Genomic DNA, 11,457 nt, shown 5'->3' on the forward strand with positions numbered 1-11,457 from the left:
TGTAAAACTAAATAAAAAAGAAGCTGAAAATACGTAAGCATATAGAGAAAAAATGCCTTTATGTCATATTACTGAGGCAAACTACTTCAAAATTTAAGTAATGTCCTTTCAGCCTGCTACATATTCCATTGAAAAAGGGAAAAAAAGAACATAAATGGTAAAAGTAATAAAGTTTGTTGGCTAGTGGTATGTATCTGCCTCGGCAAGTTAAGGCTGCATTAGAAATTCTTTTCCTATGAAGAAATAATTAGACAAAAACTGAAAGATTGATTCAATGAAACTAATGGGTACACTAGGAAAATTCCAAGTTTACCTAGAGCTGGAGAAGCCAGCAGGAGGAAGAGGAAGACATTTATTTGATGCCTAATAATCCTGGACTCATACTCCTCACAAAATTCTCAAATATTGTAACTCAAGGTGCTAACTTGGATCACTTTCCTCTCCCAAATCCACATATTAGTGACTTTATCTCCATAGTTTCTCTTGTGTAAAATAACTTTCAAAGAAACTTACAAACTAGTGGATGGGAAGTTTAAAATTTACAATAAACATACTATAAGGCAAAAGTCGGCCAGTACTATGAGAGGGATGATTGCATTTTCAAAGGAGGGAGAGAATACATTTAATGTTTTTCTTGGGGAATAGAGAAAGTGTAGGGATGGTTGATGCAGAAGTACCTTTGCTACTGAAGTGGAGAATTGAACAGGAGAAATAATAAAGGAGGAAAAATTTCAAGAAATGTTCAGGTTTTTTTTCTTTCCCTGAAACACAGGTTATAGAGAAGAAACTATGAAAAACAGAGATATAGGGAAAATATTATAAAGCACCTTGAACCCCAAACTGAAAAATCTCTGGTTGCATTTGTTATAAAATATTAGAATATTTCTGAGGACTGTGTAACAAGATCAGACCATACTTTAGAAAAAATATATGGCAATGTCCTCAAGGAATGTGAAATATGAATACAAGCAGGCTTGCGTTACAGAAGACAACATTCTTACACAAGTTGCACTAGAAAATATAACACAAAAACATGAAACTTTAAGATATGCAAACCAGAGTTTTTGACATAAAAAGACTCTAATATAGAGGACTGAGTAAAGAGCAGCTACTGGCCGGGCGCGGTGGCTCAAGCCTGTAATCCCAGCACTTTGGGAGGCCGAGACAGGTGGATCACGAGGTCAGGAGATCGAGACCATCCTGGCTAACACGGTGAAACCCCGTCTCTACTAAAAAATACAAAAAAAAAAAAAAAAACTAGCCGGGCGAGGTGGCGGGTGCCTGTAGTCCCAGCTACTTGGGAGGCTGAGGCAGGAGAATGGCGTAAACCCGGGAGGCAGAGCATGCAGTGAGCTGAGATCTGGCCACTGCACTCCAGCCTGGGTGACAGAGCAAGACTCTGTCTCAAAAAAAAAAAAAAAAAAAACCAACCAAACAAACAAACAAACAAAAAAAGAGCAGCTACTTAGTCTTCTAAAGGGAAACTTGCACAATGATGCTTCCTCTCTTGTTGGTGGGCTGGAACTCCCTGCACTCCTGGTCACCCCAACTCCTGGGTCCTGCCTTTAATCCTTTTGTGTATAAGTCACCATGAGTTTCTGAGGTTGCATGTGGGTGTACAGGCAGTCAATGAGTGATTGCAGGTAAGCTTCCCTTGGACACTCAACATCCCTGTTCAGCAGGGCTCATCACAATGACAATGAAAGCCAACAATAAGAGCTGGTGCAAGATTCTATCAGGTTTCCTCCCAGGCATAGGACCTCTGAGAACCCTCACTCAGCCTGTTAGTAAAAACCTAAAGCTGATGCCCACCTAAGGAAAGCTGCAGTATGTAGTGAGCCTGGCAGTAGCAATCAATGTTTACCTTGAATAGACCTCCTTGAGTCTATCATCTCCAGCAACCCACAAAGTCGGCCATGCAAGCCCTTCTCTCATGGTGAAACCTCCTTGCCAGGCTCCTCATTGGTAACCTCCACATCTGGCTGCCAGATGTGTCTTCCCTCCAGCATTACCCAGCATGTAGAAATATCCATAGCTGGGCAGAATGCAAAAAGAAGAAGGAAAAGAAAGGAAAGAAAGGAAAAAAGGAAGTAGGAAAGGAGAAATAAATAAATAAAGAGGGAGAGAGAGAATAAAATTTAAAACTACCAATATTAGGTCACTTGGATGGTGAAATGTTGGTGAAGAGGAAACAATATTATCTGAATAGAAAAGATATATCAGTTTTCAACGTTTTTATTGTCCTGAGAGCCATTCTCCCATAAAAGCACATACAAAACACATACAGTTGGGGTTTGATCAATATTTAAGTAGATAAATGAACATCTACTGAATAATTCAGATTTCCAGCATAAAATAGATGCCACACTCAAATAAAAAATTGAAAGAGAGTTTGATAAAATAACTACCTTTCAAGATGTGAGCAGAGTTAAAACATTAAAACAACAACAACAACAACTAATGGCAACATTAAGGAGCTATTGCCACCCCTAGACTGAAGAAGCAAGAAGCAGTTACTGAAATTTAGAACTTTGTAGTGGATTCCCTGGTAGGAGCTGTGACCTAAGGTGGAGTGATATAGCTAAGATGACTCCAAGGAGGAAAGCTCATGGAATAATTACCCTGATGGCTCACTCCTCCAAGCCTATTGATCTACCAGTGCCTCCCACTGGCCAAAATCAACCTGAAACCAAATGGCCAGGGAGCCTCATTGATACAGTCGGTTCAGGCCACACCCAGCACAAATTCCTAGACCATTTATTTATTTATTTATTTTCAAATTGATCTAGAGATTTTTTTTCTTCTGATGTATGCTTGCTATCTTGTTATCATCTTTCAAATGGTAAATATGCCATTATGTATATTATATATGTCTATTATATAATATATATATATAAAATAGGTATATATTATGAACACCTAGGCAGTTTTCCAAGGCCTGGAATGGAACCATAAGCAAAAAAACGAGGTACCCTTCCTGAGTGAGCAGACAGTCTAGTGGGAGACAGCAAACATCCCAGAGCTCCACAGATCCCTCTTTGTATAGAGAAAATCATAGACTTTAGGATCAAACCAAAACATTGTTTGGTGACTAACCTATTTTTACAGAGCCTCAGTTTTATCTGTTAGAAGGGAATGGTGACACCTATTTCTTAGGGTTAATGTATGATTCAGAGACTATGTATGCAACACATGTAATATTGGTGTCAGCATACAAGAACTAATTTTAACTTTAGAGATGACTCAGAGCCCAGGGCAGCCTATGGATCATGCCATGAGATACCGAGGCATTATAGAGACCTCACCAGTGGGCTTCTGTGTCCTCTCATCTCCTCTTCTTAGGCATCTGCTGCCCATATCCTCTTCACTTCAGTGCTCAGTCTACAAAGGACTTGGAAGCACTAAGCGAAACTACCTCTGGCACTTGTAAAAGATGATAGCTCTCTCTTCTCTTCAAAATAGACAATTTCTTCTCCATTTTGTATTTAACATGGGAGTAGATGGTTGGTGATGAGTGTAGCTTCATGTTTCCAGGGAACCCAGGAATGAAGGGGAGACCTCATTCCTTCCAGGTAGACCCAAGCCATGCAGTCTGTATGGGGAGAATCTGAAATACGTCCATGTGGAGTGTAGTTCCAGGTAGACCGAAGCCTTGCAGTCTGTATGGGGAGAATCTGAAATATGTCCATGTGGAGTGTAGTTCCAGGTAGACCGAAGCCATGCAGTCTGTATGGGGAGAATCTGAAATACGTCCATGTGGAGTGTAGTTCCAGGTAGACCCAAGCCATGCAGTCTGTATGGGGAGCATCTGAAATACGTCCATGTGGAGTGTAGTCGTGTAGGCAGCTGGCTCTTATTCTGTTAGCTGGACAGGCCTGCACCTTCTCTTGAACTTTTCTGCTATTGGGTTACTTATTAAGTGGATTGCATGCAGAATGACAGCCCAAGGCATTCTGAGTAATAAGCAAATAATCTTTCTTTTATTAGTGGTGCATGACCTTGTTTATGATGCTTCATATTACAAGTCCCAAGAAAGTTTTAGTTGAAGAATCAGTATAACTGCAATAAAAAATGAAAAATTTCAAATTGTAAGGCAGGAAAAGTAAAAAAATAAAACAAAACAAAACTCAGGAACAACACAACAATATAGGTTACCTTAATGATCCAAACTCCAAGGTGCTTTTCTTTTTTTCAAACACATTGGAGGATAAACGGAAGCTTTATTTTATTATAGTAATTATAAAATATAAATTTTTCCACACTGATATTTTCAACAAGAAATTTAATGTTTCTTTATTAATTTTAAAATACTTTCTTAGGTGTCATAGCTACTTATAATAGGACAGGTCTGCAATCCTCTTGGTTTTTATTGGTCTTTCAGTTATACACCAAGGGTGCCTCCCTACTAAATTTAAACTCAGCGGAATTTCTGACAAGTAAAATCAAATTTTCAAAAAATTTTCAGAAACGCCAGTTAGGAATTACATGGTGGTTAGCAATACCCAGCAAACTCAATTTCTACACATCTCTTTTGCACTAAAGCATTCAGTACAAATTATACTTTTGCTCAAAGTGGGTTGTATATTTTTACCTCCTATAACCTTCTATGAAAGATATTATAAAGACAACAGGTACTGACACTTCTTATGAATAGATGACTAAAAAGACCTGTGCTATATTTGTTGAATATCTGTATCAGTATCCCAGTACACATTTTAAAAATGTACACCAAGAAAATAAAATTGCAGCTTCCATCATTTGGCAACGTCCTTCATCCATTTGTTAATTCACCATTTATTCATTCAGCACTAATGTTTTTCACTTAAATGTGCGAAGAATTGTGCAGAAACGGTGAAAGGAAGAGTTACATGCCATGGGGCCTGCTTTTTAAGAAGCTCATGTTTCTGCTAAGGTAACTGTGCATAACCAAACTCAATCATAGTTGAAGAGCTATGAAAGAAGTCCCACTGTTTCTATTTTATTTAAAGATTCGTATATGTGGTAATGTCATCTGCAACAGGAAACCAACATCAGAGATTAAGAGAATGAGGCATAAAATTATCAAGTTCGAGTGTCTTTGGATATTCACATTTTCTTTCAAACAATTTCTAAAATTATTTGTACTACATATGCATAAGTAAATTATCAGGAAAGTATCAACAAACACAAATACTTTTTTTATTCATATGTATTGTGTGGTGTGACTTTACCTGGCTACTGCATTATATTGGCAACATTTTACTTTACTCCGAGGCTATGGGCATATAGATAACCTATTCTGTTTCATTTCCTTCATATCTAAGATTCAATGTTGTTTGCACAAATAACACCACATAACCTTTTCCTTCTCAGGAATACGTGAAAACAGATTGCTTCGTTCTCTTATGCTACAGTGTTAACAGTTAAACAGCAATTGTGTTTCTACCGAGTATAGCAAACATGGAGGTAATTTAGTGAAGGCATCTCCCTCCTGTCAGTTGCATAGGGGACCAAGCCAGGTCTCTGTCCACACTGCAGCCAGACTGAGCTTTGTAAAATACAAAGTTGATCTTGTTACCTCATTGTTTGATATCTTTCAATAGTACCCAATTACTGTTAGGATAAAAACCAAATTCTTTAACACAGCCACATGTCCTCTTTTCAGGATTGAGAGTAGCCAGGAACAATGTGGCCAGCAGGTAAGTAGTAGGGGCACTACATCATCAAGGAAAGAAAAATGAAACAGATTGGAGGGGCCAGGCGCAGAGGGTCACGCCTGTAATCCCAGCACTTTGGGAGGCTGAGGTGGGCAGATCATGAGGTCAGGAGATCGAGACCATCCTGGCTAACATGGTGAAACCCTGTCTCTACTAAAAATACAAAAAATTAGCCACGCGTGGTGGCAGGCACTTGTAGTCGGGAGGCTGAGGCAGGAGAATTGCTTGAACCTGGGAGGTGGAGGTTGCAGTGAGCCGAGATCATGCCACTGCACTCCAACTTGGGTGACAGAGCAAGACTGTGTCAAAAAAGAGAGAGAGAGAGAGAGAGAGAGAGAGAGAGAAAGAAAAGAAAAGAAAAGAAAAGAGAGAAAAGAAAAGAAAAGAGAGAAAAGAAAAGAAAAAAGAGAAGAGAAAAGAAAAGAAAAGAGAATAGAAAAGAAAAAGAGGGAAAGAGAGAAAGAGAGAGAGAGAGGGCGGAAGGAAGGAAGGAAAGAAGGAAGGAAGGAAGGAAGGAAGGAAGGAAGGAAGGAAGGAAGGAAGGAAGGAAGGAAATAGGTTGGAGAGATGGAGAACAATACACTAGAGAATGTTTGAAGTTTAGAAAGGACACGCACAGCACATTTTTCATGAAGGAATGAATAATTATTCTGACAGTATCCCTAGAACTGAGCAAGGAGAGCCAATCATACATGGCAGAAGTACAGATGGAAAATCCTACCAGACCTCTGTCTGGTCACAGCAAAACAATAGTCAAGTTGCCAAAGTATTCAAGAACCTCTTTCATAGCTTTCCCACATACCCACATTCTTTATAAGAAAGTTAAAGCACTAGTCTTTCATCAAGAATATTTCTGATCAATCTGTTTCTTCATACTCTGTTCCTGAATGCTCTCTGCATTTATGTTTTCATCTCCTTCACTTTCTTCTTGAAGGCAAAAATCAATTCTGGTGAACTCCACGTATTTCTTAGGCTATATAGTCACCCTTTCTAAAAAAATGAATTGGTCTATCTATGAATAGCTATCTGTTACTTCCACATATAAGGTTACCTTTCTTTTCCTTTTCAATGTTAAAACCAGAGTGATTCATTCCATTTATTACCCTCTGTGGTGTTTCAGTCTTTCTGTAATATCCACAGTAGCCAGAAGATGTCAGTCATACAATTCAAACCGACTCTTTGCTCCTCTCCCAAGTAACCCAAAAGCAAATAGCCTAAAATTAAGTATAAGGATGAAGACCTTTGAAATCCTCTAAAATTCCAAACAATAGGTATACAATTCCATGCACTTAAATATTCCTTATGACACTTAAATTTGTCTATTTGGGGTTTAAAGAGATGTAATCAGTAAACAGTTGCTGTTCACAGGTCTTTTCTAAATAGCTGGAACCAAATCAGTGTTGAGACAAAGGAATCATAGAACTGTGAAGTTGGAAGGGCCTTGAAGTTCCTGTAGCTTAATCTGCTACCCTCTTATGTAAATTTCTTTTATACTGAAACAGAATAGGGATTTCTTAGTACAACCTAATTTCTGTATTCACACATTCACTTATTCATCAAAATTTTATTGAACATGTTCTGTGAGCTCAGCAATAAGATAATTCCTAAAGATGCAAAAGTAAAAGTGATGAAATAGACATAATCCTTGCTGGCTGTTATGGATTGAATTGTGGACCCCTCCTGTGCAAAGATATTGAGGTCCTAACCCCTGGTATCTCAGAATGTGAACTTATTTGGAAATACAATCATTGTAGACATAAAGTTATTTAAGATTATGCTGGAGTAGGCTGGGCCCTTATACTGGAGTAGGGTGGGCCCTTACTGTAGTAGGGTGGGCTGCTCCCAATACTGGAGTAGGATGGGCTTATACTGGAGTAGGGTGGGCCCTTAATGCAATATGATTGGCATCTTCATCAGAGAAAGATATACAGGGAGAAGATGGCCAGGTGATGACAGAGGTTGAGACTGAGGTGATGCATCTATAAACCAACATTAGGAGCTATAATGGGAGAGGCAACAAAAGCTTCTCCCCTATAGTTTTCAGAGTGGGGTATAGCCTTGCTGATATCTTGATTTCAGACTTCTAGTCTTCAGAATTGAAGGAATACATTTCCGTTGTTTTAAGCCAGCCAGTTAGTGATACTTTGTTATGACAGCTCTAGGAAACTAACACACCTCCAAAAAGATTGTACAAGACAAACAGGAAAATCTAATACAGTGTGATAAGTGCTATTATACATATGGGGTATGATAGGAAAATATGATAGAAATATCCATGTGTGTACATCAGAAGAAAGATGTCTGGAGGAAGCAACCTCCATCCCGAAAACAAACAAAAAGAGATGGCAAAGAAATGCCAAGTAAATTATTGGGAAGCAGGAGGATTATTTCCAAATGGAGAATAGCACCTAATTCTCTCCTCTACCTACAGCCTTCATTGCCCAGCTCAAACTTTGGTCAGCAATCAAAACATTATTAGAGATGAATCCCAACCCAGATGTTCTGAGACTATGATTGTATTAAACTTTATTTATAATAATTTTTTATACTTTTTACATTACATCACTAAGAAAAAAAAATAACCTTTTTTGAAACCTTTAGTGACTAGAGAAACCAATTTGTACTAGAACCCTTACGATTCCACTAAGCCTTGTTAACACTCTCTTCTTCCCGCCAAACCCTGCCCTATGCTGCTACCCTGTCAGTGCTCTGGGTTTCCTCTATTCTCTTGTCCTTTGCTCTGCATCTGATTTGGCTGAATCTCTGCTGATCACCTTCCAGTACTTCCTAATTGAATGGGAGTTTTCTAGAACCTCTCATGTGCTCACCAGAGTTTTGCTCACCATTGCCCTTTTCTTGCTCCAAGATCATCATCTTCTCTCTACGACTCTAAGTGTCTCTGGGGCTTCCCATCACACTTGGTACTCCAGCTGTTCTTCCTCAGAAAGCTGAGCTGAGGAAAGTATACAGTGTAGGGCTGCCCTGGGCAGGGCTCTCCAGTGCACCTCTCAGAGCCCTACCCTTCAGCATCTTTCTTAAGCATTGAGGGAGGGAACATGTCCACTAGCTCTCCCTTGGAGTGGGCCACTCAATTCTTTAGGTCATTAAGTTTAATGCTTACTATGGTAGACAGTATTGCCCCCAGTTGGAGAAATCTTGATCCAAATGTGATTTGGGTTGGGGAGTTGATTGAAGGTGCTTAAATCTTCTTTTGCAGAACTTCTCGTAGCATGAAGTGACCCTCAGAGAAATTGGAAAAGTGCAAACCAGACCTGACTTCCTTGGCCCTGTATAAATGCAGCCCACACTAAATTATAGACATCCTGCTGCTTCTCCTCACCTGACCCAGAAATTGAAAGATGCTGTTATAGGATTTGTTACAGGATTCAATTACTATATTGAAAAAACAAGAACAATGGCTAAGTGATCAGTAAACTCAAAGTAATATTAGGCATCCATATGAAAAATAATCATATGAAGACTTTGTAGCAACCTAGAAAATATTTTTGCCATAAAACTAAAGGAAAATGTAGACTACAACATTGGCATACAGCTAAGATAAAAAAGAGAGTAAAATATTTTGATCATACAAATAGTATAAATCATAGCTTTCACTTTTAAAAAATACCATAGAAAATTATATATAATCCTTTCCTAAAATTCATTTTGTAATCCTAAAATGAAGCATCAAATGTTTTCATTTTTTCTTGTCATTTTTGGCCCATTATGCACTTGCCAAATTCTTTTACTACTTTGCCTTCAGACAAGTTGTTCCGTGTCCTTGGAATACATGTTATTATATTCTCTAAGCAGAAAATTAATTCATTTAATCATTTGGCATATATATGCCAAATGGTATATAGAGAGGTATATATATACACACACACATATTCTATATAGGTATATATATATAATAGGTATGTGTGTGTGTATATATATATATAACAGGTATATATATAAATATTTATTAGAGGTCCAATAACATATACTAAGAATACATTTACAAAATATTTAGAGGAGTGTTTACTCCTTCGAGGTCTTCTTATCAAGACAAATTTTAAGGGGAATTCCCTTTGTGATGCTTTCTTAGTCCCTTTTGTATTTAATCTGGCATTTCCTCCTCTGTACACACCACTTTAAAGGCATCTATCAGATTACATTGTTACCAAGTGTTTATTGCATTTCTCCTTAGCTATACTCAGGATACTGAAAACAAACAACACACTGTCTTATTTCTTGTTGTAAGCCTTTGGCCTAAAAATGTACCTAGTTTATGATAGATGTAGGTTAGAGAAAATGGAGAGACAGAAAAAAGAAGGGCAGAAAGGAGATAAGGACGTAAGAGATTGGTGCTAAAAGGAAATAAATGATTTCGACATATGCAGATACAGTCTGACTACAGCACAGGGAAGAGCAACTTCAGTCATACAAAACACAATGCTACTAGGCTTGCAAGGGGGCAACATCCATGCCCTTGGATTCATTAGCTTGGTGCTTGTTAAACTGAACAGCCAGCCCTATTGTCCTACATTGTTAATTGTATTTATTTTATTATTCATCTTTAGCTAGAACAATACAAGTAGTGGATCATCATTATGAGAATTTAATTACCTCTAATGATTAGTAAGAGAGATGTTTTGAAGATAAATTTTGCCTCTTAGAATAATAAATTGCAGATTGTTTTTTCCTATTAGTTTGTAGCAGATAGACAAAATGGTGTTTTTTTTGCTATGATTTAACAACAGACTCTGATTTTAGTAATTATTGATTTATCAGGATTTCATGCACAGGGAAAAAATACATATACATAATGTCTCTTTCTCTCCCTCTTTCCTTCCCTCCCTTTCTATCCTCTTTCATTCATCCTTCTCTCACATACAAACCTTACCTCAGTGTCAGAGGAAAAATTACTCTCTTTGTCAGGCTTCCCAAGAAGTCCATGATGAGAATTCAATATCCCTTCCACAGCAAATGTGCACATATACATTTATATATTCATAATTCACTAAATGGTTTCTCACAAGTTTACACTAGAGGAAGGTTAACATTGTTTATCCCTTTGTTAAAAGCAGTATTGCTTGGTCCTTGCCTATGACAATGATTTGATTTTAGTAGTAAAAACAGTATTTAGAGACTCTTCTTACAGAAATTGGACACGTACAGGTATCATGATTTTAGTCTTTGAATTTGTGTAGAGAGTCAAGCATTCATTCATCTATCCATTCATTCAATTATTCATGAAAGAAACATTTGTTGAATGTCAATGTACATGGCTGGGACTAGGTTAGGGCACAGAGATACAAATATTAATGAGATCAGATCACTTGCTCCTAAGAATCTCACAGTTGAGAAGAAAAAACATAAGTAAAATCAACACATAATTACAAAAGAGAAGCACATACAGGATGGCATAGAAGAGGGAAAAATGAAGTGTTTCATTCTGCTTTTGGGGATCAAGGAAGGCATTTAGTGAAACGTACCTGTTAAATCCAGATCCCAAACATATAATAAATTCATGGTGAGGTTCAGTGGGTGCCTCATAAACTGCCTACCTTGAGAGTTGGAAGAGCAAAGTTCTCTTTATGTGTAAGTGTGCTTAGTGTGGTGACAAATGTGAAAACTTGGCCTAGGTTTCCAGGAAATACCCCAGAGATGAAAAAATTAAGCAAGATATTTTTTCATCTAAATGATACAGACATAATTTGCAACAAGGATCCAAAAAAGTGGAAAATAGTGAAGAAATATGATTGTAGACCCAATG

The 11,457-nt window shown here is 37.8% G+C and overlaps 1 long non-coding RNA gene across 1 annotated transcript; it reads right to left on the reverse strand.

Annotated features, from left to right (window-relative positions):
- Positions 1 to 2,755: 2,755 nt before the first annotated feature.
- Positions 2,756 to 11,253, reverse strand: LOC117079192. Its single transcript, XR_004435302.1, has 2 exons — positions 11,177 to 11,253; positions 2,756 to 4,059 (listed from the first exon to the last, which is right to left on the reverse strand). It is a non-coding gene; the product is annotated as an uncharacterized LOC117079192 (long non-coding RNA).
- Positions 11,254 to 11,457: the final 204 nt, after the last annotated feature.

This window comes from Trachypithecus francoisi, unplaced genomic scaffold (genome assembly GCF_009764315.1).
Source record: "Trachypithecus francoisi isolate TF-2019V2 unplaced genomic scaffold, Tfra_2.0 Lachesis_group7, whole genome shotgun sequence".
NCBI classification, from domain to species: domain Eukaryota; kingdom Metazoa; phylum Chordata; class Mammalia; order Primates; family Cercopithecidae; genus Trachypithecus; species Trachypithecus francoisi.